This window comes from Felis catus, chromosome D2 (assembly GCF_018350175.1).
Source record: "Felis catus isolate Fca126 chromosome D2, F.catus_Fca126_mat1.0, whole genome shotgun sequence".
Taxonomy (NCBI): domain Eukaryota; kingdom Metazoa; phylum Chordata; class Mammalia; order Carnivora; family Felidae; genus Felis; species Felis catus.
In genome coordinates, this window is record NC_058378.1 from 85554839 (window position 1) to 85573245 (window position 18407).

Sequence of the window (18407 nt, forward strand, 5' to 3'; positions counted from 1 at the left end):
GGCATGCAGTTTCCTGTTGGGGTGATGGACATGTTCTAAAGCTGACTTTGGTAATGGCCGTGTGACTGTGAATACACAAACGCCATGCATCGTGCACCTTAAATGGGTAAATCGTGTGGTATGGGAATTATATCTCAATAAAGATGTTAAATTAAGAAAGAAAAGCGTAACCGCCATGCTACATACATTTTGCCTAATCCCAAGTGCATGGGTTGGAATCTTTCCATGGCTCCTGTGGAACTTTCTCCTGTGGTTTCCTAAACACAGTCACCCTGTGCTCTGGCCAAGCTCGTGTATTCAAAGTGACCCAAATACTCATGTCTCCTGTCCACCCTGCCATCTCCTCTCTCTGGAGAGCCTTTGCTCTCCTTGCCCTCCCCCAGATCCCCCACCCATCACCCATCACTCTGAGCTCTGCCCCAGTCACTCGCCTGAGTAGCTCTTACATCTTGCTGGTACAGCCGAGGCAGCTGGGCCTCATGGCCTCCCCAAACCTCACGGTTTAGTGCCTCAGCCACCACAGTCCTGTCCCTCAGGGAGACTGGATCCCCTGGCTTGATGAATCAGGTTTAAAGAGCAGTTTGCAAATATGGTGGAACAAGATGTTTTGAAGCAACCCAGGTGAGATTTTGACCTGGTCTCAGAGACCCTCTTTCGTTTTATCTGGTTTTACATTCCAGTGTCAGTGATGGCCATCTGCTGGTCTCAGCTTCCTGTTGTCAGTTTACTCTTGCCGTGTGACAAACTACTCCAAAACTTCATGGCTTAATGCCATGGCCGTTTACTATTTATTGTTGGTTTGGCTGGGGGTCGGCAGATCTAAGGTGGATGCGGCCGGTCCTGGTTGGATTTGCTCATCATCTGTGAATAGGCTCCCTCATGCATCCGTGGGTCAGCTGGGGGCTCTGCTCTCCTCTAGGCTGAGCTGGAGAAGCGTGACTACACATCAGCCATCATCACCTTGGGTCTAGGGGGCCAGGCCAGACATGTGCTGCTTGTGGGCGTGGCCCACACACCACAGTGGAAGCCCTGGAGGCCTCTGGAGATCTAGGGTCAGACTAGTGTCCTGTCCCTTCTGCCTCAATATCCAGGCAAAAGCAAGTCACATGTGCAGGCCAGGTTCAAGAGGTGGGGAAATTGAAGCTGCCTCATGAGTAAAAGTGATCTCAGCAGCACAGAGCGTGGATGCTGGTGGAGGTGAACACCACCCTTCCTTCCCTTCCCTTGCCCTCCCTTTCCTTGCCCTCCCTTCCCTTCCCTTGCCTTCCGTTGCCTTGCCTTCCCTTGCCTTCCCTTCCCTTCCTTTCCCTTCCCTTCCCTTCCCTTCCCTTCCCTTCCCTTCCCCTTCCCTTGCCTTCCCTTGCCTTCCCTTGCCTTCCCTCCCCTTCCCTCCCCTTCCCTCCCCTTCCCTTCCCTTCCCTTCCCTTCCCTTCCCTTCCCTTCCCCTTCGCTTGCCTTCCCTTGCCTTCCCTTGCCTTCCCTCCCCTTCCCTCCCCTTCCCTCCCCTTCCCTTCCCTTCCCTTCCCTTCCCTTCCCTTCCCTTCCCTTCCCTTCCCTTCCCTTCCCTTCCCCTCCCTGCTCCGCACTGAGAGCCAGATCATCAAGGTCCCTTGTAGGCTGGCATAGGTAACAGAAGCACTGGAAGAGAGTGGAGACGACCCTCATTCTGCCTGTGGGGGCATTTCTGGCAAAGACTGAATCTCCTTTGTGGCTCCAACCCCTACTGGGCATCCCTCTTGCCATCCTCCAGCTGTTACCAGGACGCCCTCTCTCCATGGTCTGGTTCCCACCCGAAGGCCCTGGAGCCTGGACCCTGCCCTGGCCCTTCAGCCCCTGGGGTGTGAGTGGCTCCTAAGGGGCTATTTTCTGCTTTCCCCGGTCATCTTTTCATTTTTCCATTACCAACGCAGCAATTCTATCAGATTCTGTCTATTTAGAGGGCCTAGACTTTTTCTGGCCAGATCCCAACTTACACAGTGTTCTGCAGACACCCCACCCCATCCCTGATCTCTGTGGGACACTACCCGTCTTGGGTGAGGTAAGAGTTGTGCAGGCTGGGAGGCATGAGGATATTTATTGAACAGAGCACGGAGCATTGATAAAGCAAAAGACACTCTGGTCTTTCCTTTGGTGGGAGCATGAATTTTTGAAGACCGTAAAATACATATGGAGGAAGTAATGCACTCTTCAGCCAAATATCCTATAACTTTAGACCTGTCAGGACACATCACCTGTCTGGTATGACCCCAAGTGCCCTTGTCCATGCTGAGGCTTGCTGTCTTCCAGGATGATGTGTGAACATGAGCAAACACCCTGCCCATCTCGCCGGGTGGGGGAGGGGAGCGGCTCGGCTTGGGGTGTAAAGGGCTTGGAAAATGTGACATGGAGCGTCCACGTCCAAAATTCAGCTGTATGAAATGGTGCCTCTCTCCACTTTGTTGCAATTGCATTTTCAATTCAAAGCGAAGCAAAGGAAAAAAAAAAGACATCTACTTCTGGAAGAGGGCTTCTTTGCTGTGAAATACCCACTCAGAATGGAGGTATGGCATGTGGATGGTTAGCTTGGCCAGTGCACGTTCCTAGCACTAATAAAATTTAATTTAAAATAGTAAACTCACTGCCTTCTTGTGACAGATATATGGGTATTACATAATTACGGAACAAATGGCTTTTCTGGGGAGGTCATGAGAGCCGGTGATTTAGTGCAACACTTCCACTCCTCATTAAAATCCGACAATCTACACAAATCATCCTGCAGTGCAGGCGGCCACCCCTTCCCTTGGATGCCGATTATCAGCTCCATCTGCTTGACGGATGCGGGGTTCCGTTGGACAGGCTTCCACGGTGACAGAGGCAATATCTGGAGCTACAGGCACGTACCGCTATCTCAGTCTTCATAAAGTCAGGTCTCGGGAAGCAAAAGGCTCCAGGCCTCAAAAGATGCATGAGGACTATTGACTCACCACCTGTGGTCTATGCAGCGATTTTCATTAAGAGTCAAGGAGTGTTTTAAGTCTTTTCAAGATACTTTTCCTTTAGTTTCTATTTTCCTATTTCTGTGGTTTCCTCCATCCACCTCTGTCAGAAAAGACTACCCTGCTATCACCACCCTCCACGGGCTTTCCTTCTAAGTGCGAGGGCTCATGTTCAATGCCTCTTATGGTGTTGAGACCAAATAGCCCCTTTCCATCTCTTCTCTGTGATGATCAGAACAACTTAGTGGAAAATTCTCTTTGGAAAATAGCTCAAACTTCTTCCCGAGGGTCAAAGCCTTATCTATGACCACCTCTGTCACTTGTCCCTGTGGATCCCCCTGGCTCCTTTCTCTCTCTACCCAACTTTTATAGTTCTCAGAGGGGGAGTTGTTACCCTTGTCTACCATTCCCGGACATGGATTTCTGTCTTAATTTTTGTTAGAATGAGTCACCCCTTTTGTTTTTTCTGTCACGGAGTTACCAGGGCTGTTTTCGAGCATTTATTTTTCACACAAGTTATAAATCTGTTAAATTCTTTAAAAAGGGTAATTATGAAAGTTGTGGGATAACCTACTGGGATGCAGACTGGCATTGCCTTTACTGTAGCTATTTTTGCTGTCTGATTTTGCAGTTTATTTATTTGTGTCGTGCAATTCTGTCAAAAGCATAGCGACCCCCGTCCTCTGGAGAGGCTTTCCGTAACATCCAGGGGAGAATTCCTCTCGGAAATAATTTAGATGCTGTCAGACAGGAGGAGAGCGGCTTTCACACATGTGCTGTGTTCCCGGCTACGTCGTGAGCTCCTCCAGGACGTGGACCAGAGCCACGTGTCTTTGCAGTGTCACCATCTCATGCCGTGTCACACGAGAGCGGGTGTTTTCAATGCTGGGCTGGGCTGGGCTTGTACTGGCTCATTGGAGTGGATTCTACACATCTTTCCCCAACCCCGTGTCCACTGATGTTGTGTTGCTTGGTGGAGATAGAATGCACCGGGAACATTTACACAACAAATGTTGACCAACACCACACACACATTATTATTTTTTCCCAGAGACTGTTTACCCTCATAGCATTGGTGTGCTTCTCACATATTTGCTGCATGACTGAAGACAGATGGCCTTTATCTCAAGATGTGGAGGCGAGCTTTTCTGTCCAGGGCTATTTTAAACAATTCCTTCTCCCAGGTGGGAAGGAGGACACGGCATGTACCTGTGCAGGTAGAGAACCGCAGGTGGAGAGAGCTGTAGCAAGAACCGGGTCATAGACCTGAGGACTCCATCTTGCCGGACACTTGGGTTGGAAGGGAACGGAGACTGCACGGTGCCTCTGTGCGTGCTGTTCTAAAGCAATTCCAAGGGCACCTAGGGGTGCCCGCCATGCGAAGCACATACTGGTTTCACACGTGGGGCTCGAATGGTCTTTGCTTTTCATGCTCTTGTGTTAACTGATAATGACTCACATCCACTCTTCTCCAAACAAGGGTTGGGTTGAGTGACTGAGTCTAAAGTAAGACATTAACTACTGCCCATACCAGGATCTTCAAGAAATTCTACCTTTCGTGCTTCAAGGAAGTGTTGATTAAAGGTATATTAAGGTCACATCGGAGGAAATGTGGAGGCCATTCTGGGGGCCTCACAATGCTCATGGATTAGTCCTTTCTTTATGTGACTTAATCCTGTCATTAATTTCATGGTAAAATACGGTGTATTCTTCCAGAACTACCACCAGTCTGTGTGAGGTTTCTCAGAAAAGAGAAGGGGTTAATGAGCCTCCACAGATATTTACGTCTCCCCTGGGAGATGAAACATTTCAGGTCAATGTGTTGAAAGTAATATTATGCTTTGTTGATGTCTCATTTCAGAGACAGATTTATTTTCCGGGAGCTATTCAAAAACAATGACTCCTAGGAAAGACTTCTTTTTGGCTTGTGAAACTTCTAAATATTTTCCTGGTATTATTAGGACTAGAAATAAAAATGCAGTCCAGTGAGGGATTCCACACAGCCATCTTGGCACAAAGAAGTTAAAGAGGTAAGGGGAGAAATTGACAGCCTCATCCATGGTATTAATACCCTACAAATATGCAAATATCTAAAATTCCAACAGTGGGAGCCAAAAGCAGGAAAAAAAAAAAATGCTTCTCGGATCAACCTGAAGGAAAACGTTTGAGATGAGGTGGGTTTAATGAGTCTGAAACCCCAGGCTTACTTCCCACAGTCCTGTGGATCAACAACAAAATGATCAATATGTTTTATTCAATCTCATGTGGTGTCTGGGCTGTGGGATGGGCTAATTGATGAGCTGATCTGCTGTCTAGCTGTTTCCCCTAATTGTTTTATCAAGAAACTAACATGCTTTCTGGCTGCCGCCGCCACGTTCCTGCTGGAGGCATGATGATCTTTGACAGTGGATTCCAGTCAAATGTTTCAGGCCAAAGTCCCTCGCCCTCGGTCGCTGCCAAGCACCAGCTCTGTGATTGGGGATGTCACCTGCTTGGGCATTTCCGCATCCGGACCTTGCCGGGAATGGTATGATGAATGATGTGACCTCCACACTTCTGGAGGGTCCGGCTGAGGGGTGGCCCTCGTTGGCAAAGCAAGCCTCCAGCTTCCCTTTGGTTTCGTAGGACGTGGACGTGCTCTATGAGCACTCACAGCAGAACGTGAGGCTTTGAGAGGTAGCCCGGCAGGCCCCCTGTGGCCACGGAACCGCTCAGCTGACCCAGACTTACCTGAGGCCTGCAGAATGTGCTGAGCTCCAAAAGGAGAGGGGACCTCGTGTGCCAGCTCCCGAGGTCCCGCTGGGCTTACGGCACTGGGTCCTCCTGCGGACCCCAGCCTCACACATAGCTGAGACAGCACAGGGATTCCATGAAGACTGGGTCTCCTGGGCACAAATGGGTCAAAGTTGGAAGCTGGGGAAGAGAGTTTACACACGCGTGTATATACTTCTGTTTAATAAGCATTAAACAGTGCACGCCCTGCACTCAGCACGTCAGATAGTAACTCCTTTCGTGCCTCTCGACAGAGCCACCCTATGACACAGGTTATCCTGCGACTGTGCTTTTTCCAGACGAGCAGAGTGGGAGTCCATGCGTGCGCTCCGCATCACCAGCCATGCCCTCCTCCGCGGGGTCCCCAGGCCACACGCGAGGGGCGGCCTCCCCAGAGGAAGAGGGAATTTCCCGTTTGCACTCCTGGTCAGGGGTCCCCGTAACGAGGCTGTGGGATGAGGATCCAGGTGACAGTGGGACACGTCCAGGCGAAGGGAGGTGGGTCGGGGCCGGAGGCGCACCAGGGTGCAGCCCATGAAGCCCCCAGCCCCGCGTGGGCCCTGGAGCGCACGTTCCCGCCCTTCCAGTTGGGTTGGGGGCCGCCCTGGCGGAGATCCCCCAGGGGCTCATCTGCAGGTGCAGCGGCGGAGGGCGGAGAGGCTCAGGTGCCTGGTGCTCAGGAGGGGTGGGGTCCGAGGACACACCGCGGTCACAGCGCTCCCCGCATTAGGGGCCTGACCACCGTCTTCGAGGGTCAGAGCCACATCCTCACCCCCAGCCCACACTGTGCCCGAGAGGTGGCGCAGAGGACTGAGAAGCTGGACAGGGGTTGTCGAGGGACCTGAGTTCTGCGAAGGAAAGATGGGCGAAGGGAGTAAACAAGATGGGGCTCTAGAAAGACCTCTGGGTCCGGGCGCCCCAGGCTCCGAGTGCCTCCCCCGCAGACGTGTGGGTTCTCTGCCTGGGGAAGACTGTCAAGAATACAGAATAAAGGGCAGAGGAATGACAAGGAGGTGACTGCGTCCAGCAGCATGTACGGGTCACGGCCACCCCCCGGGAACTGTCCCCCCTAGAGCCCTGTCTCTGGGGTTCTCTGCACGTTCTGTCTGGACTCTTTCACTCAGCTGGGGGTCCAGTGCTGGCAGGGGGGTCAGCAGCCCCTGGGCACGGTGACGATGTGAGAGCAGAGCTACAGAACGTGCCACAGGAGAAACCCTTCCCAAGAGCCCACCTGAAGGAGGGGAGCTGGTGGAAATGACTTGAGCAGTGGGCATCCACAGGGACGCCGGTCCCTACAGGGCACCGCTCACCATGTGCCAAAGCACCCCACCCACTCTGCCCCCACATTCTCTTCAAATGGCCAGGAGTCATAGGAGGGGAGCCCGGGGTCTCCCGGGAGCCCACAGGTGCCCTCCTAGGACGACCTCCAATTTCTTCACCTTTCTGTCCTCTTGTTTGGTTTCTCAAGGCAACAGGAATAGGGGAATGAGAAACCTTTTTTAAAAAAGAACAAGCAGAGGGCACTCATAAACAGGATGAAAGAGGCACAGAAAGGGGGGATGTTTCCTTTGAAAGCAGATATGCAAGTACCATCACAGAGGCGAGACTCTTAAAAATAGACCGGATCAAACATGCATTTGCTTTCTGAAGAATCAGGGAATTTGGGGGATAAAGGCTGCCGCCTCCTCTCCCGAGTACCTCCCACTGCTCTGTGCCTTTGCCTGCACACTAGGGGCTCAGTTTACCGGCAGAAACTGTAGCTTAAAATCTGCCAAACAAATCAAGTATCATTTTCCTATGTAAATAAAATGATGGTGATGAATTATTCAGGAGCTGGGCCCGGTCATTTGCATGCATTCATCATGTACACAGATGTATAATACAGTATGCCTCTCTCAAGATGTTTTCTAATATTTATGAAAACAATTCATAAAATTAAATCCCATTAGTTCTAGATTAGCACTTGACATTCGTCAGACTAATGACTTGTTGCTAGAGGGGATACCCTAAGTTTCAATAACACTTAATGGCTTCTTCTCCTGATGACTGCTCAGGAGAATTATCCCCACTTTTCTTTACAGAGATGACTCTGTTCCTATAAAAGGGTGTTTTTATCTAGCGTGGAACTCAAACTTTCCACTTCTGGTGGAAACGGATTCTTTGTTCAGTTTCATATTTAAAAACAATCATGTCAGATAAAGTTTCCTGGAAGACATCGATAGACGTAATCATGGCCGTTTATCAACTATTGGATTTTCCTGCTTCCCCAGATCACTGTCGGCTTTGAATGTACGATGTGATATTGTCGTCAGTGCTGATCTGATTACCTGGCTCAGTGGAGTAGAAGCCTATGCGTACATCAGGGTGTCATCGTGAGTTCCACTCCACGGGTGTCACATCACCTACTCGAGATGATTTCTAAGGACCTTTTCCCCTGGCATCTTTTAATTCCTTATGCTCACCCTCCATCAGATAGATGGGCCCTATTGTTAAGAGGCTCAGATGTGTCTGATGTGATGCATCTTGAATACCGTAGGTGAAGCAGAACTCAAAGTACAGACTGCAAATTTTAGGATGCCTTCAGGGCTAAAAATAGGTGGTCTTAAGGTCACCATATCTGGGACTTTGTTTTAATGGCAAACAAATGTATCAGGGTCAGACCGTGTTCCTGCCAGACTAGGTGATGCCAAAGGGATGGTCCCCATCCAAGCGTCTCTTCGTCTCCAAAGTATCCTGGCATCTAAAAATGTCATCAGCAGAGATCAATGTCTTAAAGTTAAAAGGTCTCTTGTTTCTGACATGTTTTTAAGCATAGACTTCAGAGATTTGTATGTTTCAGAATGGATACCCTTATATGTGTGCCATGCTTGGTCTGTGGCAGGTGCCAGGGTTAAGGGGACAAGCTCAGTCGTCACAGCGTGTGATGAGTGAGGCCCTGGAGGACATCCTGCAGAGTAGGACTGAGTCAAAGGGCCCCTGCCCACCAAGGGGGTGAGAGAGGAAGCAGAGACTACCGGGGACACAGGGCAGCAGATCGGGAGGAACAAAGAGCCCCAGCGTGGGGGCCATGGCAAGGCTGGGGGCATTTTATGTCAACGAGGTGGTCACCAATGTCCAGAGAGAATGAGGAGGAGTAACACAGGGCCACAGGCGCCACAGCAGACAGGGCTTCAGGGGAACAATGTGGGGCCTGCAGGGGGACGAGGGCCTCCCGGGGACAGCTGAAGCGAAACCCCATGCTTTATAGCAAGGCAGGGAAATAGGGGAGCTAAGCGGGTGCGGAAAAACAGGAAGAGAGGGAGGGTGGGGCTGAGCAGGTGTCACTAGTTGGGCTTTCGGGGCAGATGACTCTGAGACGGTCACTGTGCAGGGCGCTTACTGGGAAGACCCTCGGGAGACCCCATGGGCCCCAGCAGAGGTAACGTTCGGGCACGAATGGCTTGGTTTTTACACCCCATCCTCAGTTACTCATCGGTAATTACTCAGCGTGGCCATGGCTAAGGACATGACCGGGTCAAGGGGGCCGAGGCAGGCCTTGGGCATTTGAGACCTGCTGGGCTGCCTACTGATCACACTGTCCCAGCCCCTGGGCAGCTCATCTCCAAGTCTGCCTCACTGAGAACCTTGCCTGTGGGCCCTCAGGGCTCCGTTGTTGGCAAGGGTCCTCTCCTGCCTTCCCGTGTGTCTTTATCCATTCTCAGGAAACCGTGAGGCTCCATCCGCCTGCAGAGCTGGCGTGTCGCAGGGTGTGTGATTCAGCACCCCTAGTGGCTGAGGGCGCCGCGGCAGCCAGGCTGGGGAAGCACCCGGGCCGCACACGGGGACACACAAGAAGCCTTCACGCGTGTGCGTTCCCAGGTCGCACACGCATGCATGCTGGGATCGATCGTGCTCCAAACTGAGCACGAACGCTGTTCCCACAGGGGCATCGTCCATTAACGGATTCTGGACACGGCCACGAATGCAGGCCTCCCGGGATGTTGTTTTTACCCCAGAGGGAGAAGTCTTTGAAAGGTCAGAAACAGCACTGTGCACGGTCAGGGCCGGAAGGGGATGGAAGCTGGCCTGGCCACCTCCGAGTAAAATCGGCTTTCTTGGCAAAACTGTTTCAGGGCATCGGGCCCGCCTCTCTGGGAGCCCAGGGACTCATCAGTCCGCCCCAGGGGCCCCTCTTCCTGCTAATGAGATGCAGCGGGGTGCGTGGGCCACGAGCTCTCCCTGCGCCACACGGCCCGTTCATCCTGTGTCCTTAGGATAAAGGCCCTGATGAAATATGTACTGAATTTTAAGTGCTGCATGTCTCTTATAAAGTAGTGCACTTTTCATTATGTTTTCCACTTGTGTTTTTGTGTTTCTAGAGACCAGCCATTTTTAACCATCATGGGAGGTTGTTGCTTGGAGAAGCCCCCTCCCTCCAGACGTCTTTACAACCTTCTTGTCTTAATCAGGTTCTGAAGAAGTGTGAACGAAATCCACCTAGTGGGGGAGAAATGTACTTTTGAGACAAGGAGATACATTATCCTGGGTGGGGGGTGCAGTTAGAGGCCACGATCTCTGCGCTTCCCCGTCCCTTCCTGGGCAAGTTTAATTTGGTTCTGTATCAGGTTCAAGTGTCACACGTGCTCAGGAACTACCACATGCTTCTCTGTCCACCATCCCCGTGGCAGGGCCAGCCCTACTCCTTTCGGTGGCCCCCGAAGCTGCACTTCCCGGGACCCCCTTCCCCCAGTGGTCCTGGTGACAGCCCGCCAGGGAGGGCCGTTCCCGCAGGGCCGGGAGGAGCTGCCCGTGTTTCCTCACCGTGGCAGCAGGTGCACGCACAGCTGGTGGAGGGCAGCGGCAGACGAGGTCCCGAGAGGTTCCTGGGGGTGCTCTGCGGGGCGCCAGCTGGATCTGGCGACAGCTGGGCCTGGGGACTTGGGGACAACGGTTCTCAGGTGAGCTCTGGTGGGTGCTTCCCTGACGTATACTCCTCTGCCCTGCCCCCCCCCCCCCATGGCCATGTGAGCCAGTCTGCACCTGGAGAACATCACGTGATGTGACTCGACTTTCCTGATCAGACCTCGGCTGTGAGCGCTCATACAGGCCGAGAGAAGCATGGTTTACACGAGCCAGGACACTTCCCTGGTGGCCAGTGACCGGAGGGAGAGGCAGGGGGCCCGGGGTCAGCCTGGACAGGGAGGCCAGGCAGTCTCCCTGAGGAGCATCTTCTGGCCCCCATGGCCTTCTGACTTGAGGCGGAATCAGGGTCACGGGTCGGCCCACCCTCCTCCCCCCCCCCCACCCGACAGCCCAGGTGTCCCCTGAGTTTTGCAGGGGAACGAGGCACAGCCGATCAGTAGTGGACACAGCCAGGGCTCATTTGGGTGGCCGGGAGTCACTTTTCCCTCAAGTCTGATCCAGGGAAGCATTAGTAGTCTGCTACAGAGGTTTAAAACAGCAGGCGGTTTTGTTTTCTTATGTTTATAGCAATGTTAAAAAAAAAATCACACTTTTCCCCAAGATAGAGAAAATACAAACGGGCTCTGCCCTCCATGGGCACCCCAGCTGCTGTCTGCCCACCCGGTGCCCCTCGCCCGCCTGCAGGGACGGCCTTATTACCGTGACACTCGCACAACTTTGTTATCCGCCTGGGCTGCTTGCCGTGTGGGTCATGGTTGGTTGTGGCTTTCTTTTTGGTAACTATGAACACTTGAAAATGATGTCAAAACAAAAGGCTGTTTCTTGTTTCCTCCTCAGCATTGAAGCTAGTGCTGTGGGATGGTTTAATTGCTGCACAGAGACACCGGGGCGTTCGGCGTGGTCTGGGTGTCCTGTGACTTCTCCTAAACTGAGGCACGGAGAAGTCGTGAGTTACTGGCTGTTGGTCCCGAGTTCAGCGGAGCTGAGGCAGAGGGTGATGCTCCGCCTCTGAGCCCTGAGCGGGAGCCATTGCTGCTATATCGGCCAATCCGCACGGCCGTTCCCACCTGTGTCCCCTCTCTCCCTCTGTCCCTCCTTCTCTACCTCTCTCTCTCTCCCCTCTTTCCTCCTCAGGTCTCCTGGGTGGCGGGGACACCCCGGAGGCAGACGGCAGGGGTGCCTATGGCACCACACTCTCACCTGTGCAGGTAAGGTGCACCTGACTTCCAGGTCAGGACGTCGCTTTGAGCTCCTGGTTCTGCCTGACCGATGGGTGGGTCAGTCATTTGGAGAAGGCGTCTTCGTTTTTTGAAGAGCGTGCTGTTTCCCACGAGTCTTGGGCAACCCAGAGCATTGTGCAAACCGTCCCCTCTCGAATCACATCCCTACACATCGCAGGTGTGGTCCTGGCCGTGGCCGGCAGGGCCCCACAGTGCTTTTGCTTCGGGACCGGGCTTGGGCAGGGCCGTGGGCATCTGTCCCCTGGTGGCCCTTTTCCAGGGCCTCCACGGACCCAGTTCTACTTTGAGTCCTGCCCCTCCCCCACCTGACACGTGAGTATCCTCAAGTCAGAAGCCTCCCAGCCCCCTCCTCTCATCCCTAGAAAGCAGTGCATGTACTTCCTTCAGGGAGACTTTGATCTCTCTTGCTCCAAGCCCTCCCGCGCATTGATCTTGGCCCAGCAGCATCCGTCATTGTCCCCAGGGAACCCAAGCTTAGATACAGCCATGAACAGGGCAGCAGGAAGAACAGGAGCCGGGGGTGGGTGTGGGAGGGAGGGAAGGACAGCTGTGTCGCAGGCTCTGTTCTGCCCCCTTGGCTTGAATTCATGCCTGTTTCCAGAAACACGGTGGAGCACTATGTACCATGGAGGTCGGCAAGCCCCAGAGCCAAGAGTCTCCAAAGTATGAGATGGCTCGGGCTCCTGAGAAGCTGGCTTCTGACTCACCCAGGGGCAGTGGGCAGACGGGCTGGCTGGGCGGCGCTGGGCCATGCTTCGCTCAGGGACCAGGCTGTCGTGGCCCTGCCTCCCGCAACACACACCGGTTCCAAGGTTGCCATGGTAATCTTCTTTCTGGCCAGCCAGGAGAGGGAAAGGAGTGTGGTGGAGAGTCACCGAGGGGTTTGGGAACAGAGACCTTCCACTCAGGGTGCCATGCCCAGAGCACTGAGCCGCACAGGGATAGTGAGGAGTATTCGGTCATCGCAGGGGGCCTCGGGGCCATCAGGGGGCCCTTCAGGGCACGTGGACAGGACAGAGCCCCAGCGCTGAGGAGACTTTCCTGAGGGCAGGTGGTGAGTGAAGTGTTAATACCCTCGATCAGCAAGAAGTAGAAGCGAGATCTGAACTTTACTCTTCCGGCAACTTAGAAGACCAGCGCCCCGGGGGACACTCAGCTGCTCTCTGTGGCTTGGCCTGGCCCTTGTGTCACAGGCGGAGCAGAGGAAGCAGCATCGGCACAGGTGCGGTTGGGGCTGGGAGACGGTCAGGGCGAACTGCCAACCCCTTTCATTTATTTTCCTCCGGAGCCCCCAGGTCAAGGAGAGACAGGCAGGGTCATGCCCTGCAGCCCCCTTTCTTGGGTAAGTGAACGAGGTAGGACCGCACAGCACCCAGGGCGTCCTGTGCTGATGCAGGCGGAGAACCTGGCAGCGAGGGATCCAGGGATGCAGGAAGGAGGGAGGAGGGTCAGCTTTGAGCCAGACTGGGTGAGCCCGGGCCCATCTTGCCTCCTCCTCTCTGAAGCCTTGGGCAGGTGATTTTCCAAGCCACGTTTCCTTATCTGTCTTGGGGAGATAATGACGGGAGCCGTCCCTGAGATATTTGAGGAGCAAGCCAGATGACGCGCAGAAGGGAGCTGGAAATGGTGGCATTCCTTATGCAATTATTCTCCACTGCAGCATCAGGAGCGTTTAAGGAGGCCCTAAGGATGAGCATAGGATGGGAGGGGGATGGGAAGGGGTGGGGAGCGGGTGGGATGGGAGAGGGATGGGGAGGGGCAGAGAGGGGATGGGATGGGAGAGGATGGGGTGGAAAAGGGTGGGGAGGGGGCTAGGAGGGGGAGGGGCTGGGGGTGGAGAGGATGGGATGGATGGGGATGGGAGGAGGGTGGGAAGCGGTGGGGAGCAGGTGGGGAGCAGGTGGCAGGAGATGGCAGCTGTGCCTCCCCCCACCCAAAGCACACATACAACTGGGCGTGAGGCTCTGCCCCTCAACTGCAGTGTCAGTATCTTCTGTTGTGTTTACTCTGGCTAATCACCGGCTCTGTCCGCAAGGTAACAGCGATCGGATCGGCGGGGATGCCCTCTAATGGTATAACAGACCCTATTTGTGGCCAGCATGGTAATGCTGGAAAGCACCAGGAGTTTGTGCCTTAGTCTTCCGGAAAAGACATTCAGGGTGCCCTAAGACACAGTTTCTTCTCAGGTAGCACTTGACTTGCCGTCAGGGTCAGACCAATTAGAAGATGTACCACCTGCACTTGGGTTGGTTCAGAAACAGCGGCTTGTCTACCCCAGAGCGGTTATAATTTGAACCCTGCGTGGGTGTTTCTGTTTTACTGTCTAAGTAACCCATCCACCCGTGGCCACAAGGAAGCAGAAAGAGACAATAATTTCAAAGTGCCTGCACATCGAGAAGGGGCGCTGGGAAAATGTCGGAAACTCCCTACACCTGCTCCTTCTCTCTGGACCCCGGAATCCAGGCTGGAAGATCTCCCTCCCGCAGGCAATGGAAGAGGCATTTTAAAAATATTAATTTTTTTATAAGTGAGTCTTAATTATTTTGGTATGGTTTTAGATTTACAGAGTAATTGAGCAGATAGGACACAGAGTTCCATGGACCCACCCCACTCCCGCGCAGTTTCCCCTGTTGTTAATATCGTGCACATTTGTTACGATTGATAACCATACCAACACCCTATTATTCACCGGAGTCTGTAGTTTATATTAAGATTCACTCTACCGGCTGCGCAGGCTCTGTGTTCGACGAATGTACAAAGTCGTGTATCCACCACAGAACAGCTTTATCCCCCAAATTCCCCTGTGTCAACGAGTCCTGTCTGAGAGCTGTGCACACGGCGAGGGGCCAGCCGTGCGACTCACGCTGACCGAGCAGGGACGGGCTCCCAGAGAGAGCCAGTCACCTGCCTCCAGGGAAAGGAAGGGGCCGGCATTCCTGCGTCTCAGTGACCTGGACTGGATGTTTCCTCTCCAGAGTTAATTCTGACGTGTGTCCCTTCTTCCCCCACCTCTGTACAGCGTTCTCCGTGAAGCGTCCCTGTGGGCAGCCTGGACTGTGCGTATGGCAGGATTGAACCTGCCCCACCATCAGGTCTTCTGAACTGGCTCCTGACCGCTTCCGGTCATCCCTCCGTGGGCAGGATTCTGGGATGCCACCCACACTTTGTGCCCTGGACCCTCAGAATCTCCTTGTTCTGTCCTCTGCCTCCCCCCCTCCCAAGTCCTCGGGCTCAGGGGCTGCTTTTGCTCCAAAACCACCCGTTGCTGGAGCAGACCTAACGTCCACGGAGCCTCCACAGGTGCAGAAAAGTGCACTGGGGGAAGCAGAGCATGCTGGGAGAATGCCCCAAGGGTCCCGCAGCCAGCGTGTGCTCTCCCCTGCCCCACAGTCTCTGCAGCCCAGGCATGCTGTTCCAGAAACTTCCTAACCTCCTGGGCAGCGGGGACAAGTGGAACCAAGCACTAATGGGTGACCAGGAGCGCACAAGACCTGTCAGCCTTCCTGTTTGAATGTCCTCCTGCCCCGTGGGTGTCATGTGGGCTCTCGTGAGCCCATGGCTGTGCCTTGTCCTCTTTGCCCTTGAGGACACGGGCTCGTGGTCATTGTGACCATCGTCTTTCTAGAAACAGGCTGAGGCTGGTGAGCTAACTCTGGAGCAGCCAACACTGTGAATCGATCCCTGGGCTGCCCGCCTACCTCAGAACTTTCTATTCCTTTCCATGTGGGTGCAGCGGTTTCCAAGGGACCATTTGCAGTGGACTGAGATTTATTTCTAATAATTGTCCTCATTTTATTCAACACGGACTCCTGGCTCCTTTCTCATCAGACACATGTGTCAGTGCATGGTACCCCACAGGTACCCCATGCAAATACAGATACGCTATCTTTGGACTTGCCGTCCCTCTTCCCTCACTCTGCTTGAGGTGGTGGTGTTTGACATTGCCGGGCCAAGGGCCCCCCCCGTGCCCCCCGCCACCGCATGTGGTTGGCTCTCCGGAGAGCAGTGGAGGCAGGAAACCATTGAGTGCTGAGTTCTTAGTGGGAAGCGTCGCCATTACCATCAACGTGGAACAGCTTGAGGAGCGATCTGATGTCCGTTCCCAATCCATGTTTGTGTGTGCAGAGGGGCTGAACTAGCTGGAGAAGGGAGAGCATCATACCGAAGATGGCGGAGATGTAAGAATAAGGCTTTAAGGCAGTAACCCTGTAAGCCACGGTTTACCAGATGGCAAGGACTGGTATTCAATTCACTACCCTTGAGGTATGGATTCATATCTGATGTCTACTGGACAGATGGCCCCAACCAGCAGGGAACCAGACGAGAAGTCAGAGTGTGCATACAGAGGAGAATGCTCTCTCTCTCTCTCTCTCTCTCTCTCTCCCTCACACACACACACACACGCTATAACATGGGTGAATCTTGTTAATATTACACCCAGTGAAAGACGACATACTATATGATCTCCTTGACATGAGACGTCCAGTAAAAGCATATCTGTAGAGCCACAAGTAGGTCACTGGTTGCCTGGGGCCGGGGGCCGGAACGGGGATTAGCTATAAATGTGCATGAGGGCTCTTGCTGGGGTGATGGAGACGTTCTAAAACTGGATCGTGATGATGTTTGCACAACGTGGCAAAATTTGCTAAAAATTATTGAAGTGTCTGCTTAAAATGCTTGAATTTTATGGTGTGTTGTTTATGCCTCAATAAAGTTGTTTTTTAAAAAAGTCGGCGCATGCGTCAAATTCCACAGTCTGAACAGGGTGAGACTGCCCGCCTCTAACACATGGAACAACATACTCTGGGATTTAGGGGACGTGTGGGCAAAGCTGTCTGTTGCCTGGTAGGCAGTCGGCATCAGATATGTCTGCTTCGTCACACCCGCCTGGCCTCTAAAGGAGGCACTTTCTAGGAAAAGGGGGCCAGAGAAAGGTGGATCTACAGGAAATTCACCCGAGCGAGCGGTTACTGGGACAGAGCCATGCTGAGAGGGCAAGGGGGTGAAGGGAGGGGAGGAAAGAGGAGGAGGAGAGAAGGAGGGGAGGGGAAGAGAGGGCGGGAAGAGGAGAGCAGGGAGGGGAAGGGAGGGAAGGAGTGCTTTCTAAGGGAGTCGGGCGAAGAGGTTTTGCCTTTTTTTGGGGGAATCACATACATCATCCCAGCAACAAAAAAGTTCTGGTTAAAGATCGAGCAAAGCAGACGAAATGTAAGGACGCCTTAAAAAGGCGTTTCCTTTGGGATGTGTTGGCAGAGCTGACTGTCAGGGCTGCTGATGCCTGGGGAGCCGGACGCAGCCAGGATGCTGTGAAGGAAATGGGCAGGTGGGAAGAGCCAGCCGGGAGTGAGCTTCTGAGGGCAGGGCTAGTGGTGGACCAGTGGCTGTGTCACTGCTTGGATTTAAGGCCAGGGAGTGTGTTCAAGCTACGCCCCTCCCTTGGAAATGCCGCTGTAGCTCTGACCACACACACACGTGTGTGTTTTAGCCACTCGCCAGCAGGAATTTCCAACTGAATCTGGATAGCCCTAGAGCGGCTAGCGGCTTTCTCCCATCCTGCCCTGGGACAAAGGGGTGGCCCCTGTGACTGAGCAGGGCCTCCCGGTCAGATCTGCATGGGTTTATTATTATTTATTTATTATTTGCATTATATTTATTATTATTATGTTTTATTTATTTTGAGAGAGAGAGAGAGAGAGAGAGAGAGAGAGAGTGCAAGCAGGGCAAGGGCAGAGAGAGGGGGACAGAGGATCCAAGCGGGCTCTGCGCTGTCCGCACAGAGCCCGACGCGGGGCTCAAACTCACAAGCAGTGAGATCGTGACCTGAGCCGAAGTTGGGCACTCAACTGACTGAGCCACCCGGGCGCCCCAAGTCTGTATGAATTTAGATGCCGCAGGCAGCCTCTCTGCCTCTGTCCTCCCGAAAATGGGCTAATTCCCGCAACTGCCGGATGGAGCTGTGGGGACGCGGAGGCTCTCTGGCAGAGTGTCGGGCCCGCAGACACATCTGCCCTGGACAGTTGGCCTCGCCGGGAGCCCACACGCGGTGGACGCTGCTCTTGCCCAGACAGCAGCTCCTTCCCTGCTTCCGGATTTGGGGAGCTTTGCCCTGTCTTGACACTTGTACAAAGGGACGTGTTCTGCTTTTCCTCTTGAAAATTGCCATTCCGGGGGCGCCTGGGTGGCGCAGTCGGTTAAGCGTCCGACTTCAGCCAGGTCACGATCTCGTGGTCCGTGAGTTCGAGCCCCGCGTCGGGCTCTGGGCTGATGGCTCAGAGCCTGGAGCCTGTTTCCGATTCTGTGTCTCCCTCTCTCTCTGCCCCTCCCCCATTCATGCTCTGTCTCTCTCTGTCCCAAAAATAAATAAACGTTGAAAAAAAAATTAAAAAAAAAAATTACCATTCCAGTGTGTTTGTTGACATCAGGGATGAGAATAAACATAAGGTAGAAACTGACATTATGTGCAAGCCAATCGAGACCTCTTCTCTCCTTTCATCTTGCTTTCTTTTAGTTCTCTGTC

General features: G+C 53.5%; 1 protein-coding gene across 5 annotated transcripts in view; it reads left to right on the forward strand.

Annotated features, from left to right (window-relative positions):
• The window catches only part of LOC109492789, a 408688-nt gene extending 392066 nt beyond the window's left edge, over positions 1-16622 (forward strand). For 4 of the 5 annotated variants that reach the window (XR_006587431.1, XR_006587430.1, XR_006587428.1 and 1 more), the window contains exon 4: positions 11784-13595. The gene's annotated coding sequence lies outside the window, so the exon portion shown is untranslated. Of the gene's footprint in view, positions 1-11783; positions 13596-14909 lie in introns of those variants that run through there. The other variant, XM_045040859.1, reaches the window with a different exon arrangement.
• The last annotated feature ends 1785 nt before the right edge of the window (positions 16623-18407 follow it).